The sequence below is a fragment of the Silene latifolia genome, chromosome 11, assembly GCF_048544455.1.
Source record: "Silene latifolia isolate original U9 population chromosome 11, ASM4854445v1, whole genome shotgun sequence".
NCBI lineage: Eukaryota > Viridiplantae > Streptophyta > Magnoliopsida > Caryophyllales > Caryophyllaceae > Silene > Silene latifolia.
This window is the reverse complement of record NC_133536.1, coordinates 59,640,304-59,642,748: the sequence shown is the minus strand read 5'-3', so window position 1 is coordinate 59,642,748 and position 2,445 is coordinate 59,640,304. Positions and strand designations below refer to the sequence as shown.

The 2,445-nt window shown below is 39.2% G+C and overlaps 1 long non-coding RNA gene across 1 annotated transcript; it reads left to right on the top strand.

The window, feature by feature from the left end:
- Positions 1 to 294: 294 nt before the first annotated feature.
- On the top strand, positions 295 to 2,114 carry LOC141614884 (uncharacterized). Its single transcript, XR_012529439.1, has 3 exons — positions 295 to 365; positions 1,450 to 1,524; positions 2,026 to 2,114. It is a non-coding gene; the product is annotated as an uncharacterized LOC141614884 (long non-coding RNA).
- Positions 2,115 to 2,445: the final 331 nt, after the last annotated feature.

Here is a 2,445-nt window from a genome sequence, read left to right as displayed (position 1 = left end):
AATAATAATAATAATAATAATAATAATAATAATAATAATAATAATAATAATAATAATAATAATAATAATAATAATAATAATAATAATAATAATAATAATAATAATAATAATAATAATAATAATAATAATAATAATAATAATAATAATAATAATAATAATAGTAGTAGTAAGGTAGATAATAATATAATAATAATAAGATATATTATAATAAGACTATTTCCTAACATCTTCCTAAGTTGTCCTACCTAACCCCTATAAATACTACTTTCGCCTCATACAATAGTTTTTATTTTACCATAAATCTGATAAGGACAGAGAGAATAGATGGAGGATTCTAGGAAGATAAAGTCAATCTCAGGTCTAAGGTATGTCTCAGCATAAGACCGTTTTAATTTACTTAAAACTTTTATTTGTTAACATATACTCCACCGTATGACCTTGCTATTGCAACATGACCTAGCCGTGACCCGACCCAACCACGACCCTGCCGTTGACTAGGCCCGAGATGCCATTGACCACCAGTGAGAGGGGGTTTGACCGGGTTGTTCAGAGCTTTTATAGAATTATGAATGTTGTTGTTAAACCGTGGAGAACAAGGTAGTGCCCAGCTCGTATACCTACCCCTATCACCTTGTACCTAGCCATGGACCACCGTGACCGTAGAGGCGGTGGTTGTGTGGGTGAATTTCGTGGTTGTTACACGTGTTGCTTGCTGAAGGAATTTTGTGGGTTACTTACCCTTTTCGTGGGTCGTGTGGGACCAACTCGGGATGGGTATGGTTCAGGTGGTGTTGTCGGTGTTTGGGGTGGTTTAAGGGTGGACAAAGGTGGTGTCTTGGTGGGTGGTTGGCCGGAAGTATGCAGGATGGGTGTTGGTTGTTGGGGGGTTTTGTAGTAAACCGTGTAATAGCTGAACCTAGGACCACCTTACCTCGGCTTGACCACGACTTTTGGCTAGGGTTCTACTGGTGGCACCACCGTGGGTCAGAGGAGACCACGGTGGAGGCTATTGGGGGTACGTGTGGTGGTTTGATGGGGGGGTTTGTGTTAGTTGTCGAGTAAGTTTCGATGTCGGTATTGCTTGTTGTTGGTGATTGTGGTTAGGACGTCGGTGTAAGCTGTGTGTGATGGCGTGGCTGGTAAGGGTTGTGGGTGTTGTTGACAGCGGTTGAGTGGTGGCTGACCTGGTGGTGGTGAGTCGTGGTGGAGCTGATGGTAGGTGTTGTATTGTGTTGTTGTTGTCGTGCGATGAGGTTAGGAATGCTACAAGGATTAACTAAATATTGGTGGGTCCAGTCTGCCTGTTACTGTTGGGGTTAAGTGTCGGGTTTTGTGGGTCGGGAATTAGAATTACAATAAATCCATATTAATTGAATAATTAGTTATATAATTGATTTAATTGATTCATAAGATTAGAGTAATTAATAATTATCATAATTACTTGTATAGGTGACGCATTTGTGAGAAGCCGTGTTAATTGGATTTATATTTACTCGGACTGCGTTATTGGAATTCGCTGGCAAGGTAGGATAATCTACTCAACTATATCGGGTTTGCGTGTTTAATACGTGAATGTATTGAAAGGATGATTGGTGTATGATTGCTTATTTAATTAAGCTAATTGAGTGATTAACTTTGTTAATTGTTGGAGTTGTGTATATTTTATACGATTATATTGAGGAATGGTTTATGAGAATTGGACTGCCCCAGGCTTAGTCTCTGGTGGATAATGTGAGTGGTTGTTGGACTGCCCCAGGCTTAGTCTCTAGTGGATAACGTGTGTGATTTATTGGAAGGCCCCAGGCTTAGTTTCTGGTGGATAACGTGTGTGAGTATTTGGACTGCCCCAGGCTTAGTCTCTGGTGGATAACGTGGACAATGATGTCGAGATGTGACATGTGAACAAATGAGATTGGAATATGGACAGTTGTGAGAGATTGGTTGTTTTAATGTATTTTATCCTACTCAACCTTGTGGTTGACCGTGTATTCGTGAACACCTGTGATGAACCATAATGGGGAGCAGATTTGCAGGTACTAAAGATTAGCTGACTTGGGAGCTTGTGGGAATGCGTGAGGACTTGGCCAATCTACCTAGAAGTCTAGACCACATAGAATATTTTGTCACTTTATTTATTTCTGCTGCGAGTTGTAATTATTTTATATTAAGTTTTGGTTGGTTAAATTGTAATAACATGTAATCGCTAAAGTTTTAATTTAAAGTACTTTGGTTTGTTGTACTTTGTTATTCACTACCTCGGAAAACCGAGATGGTAACAATTCTATTTATTTGGGAATGTCTAGCTAAAGGCTCCTAAATAAATGGGGGTGTTACAAAGTGGTATCAGAGCAAACGATCCTTAGGCCTGAACTAATGAACAATAACGAATGTAGGATGTGTCCAATAAAATGAACCCCGGGTAGAAACTGTTAGGTGCCCCTCTTA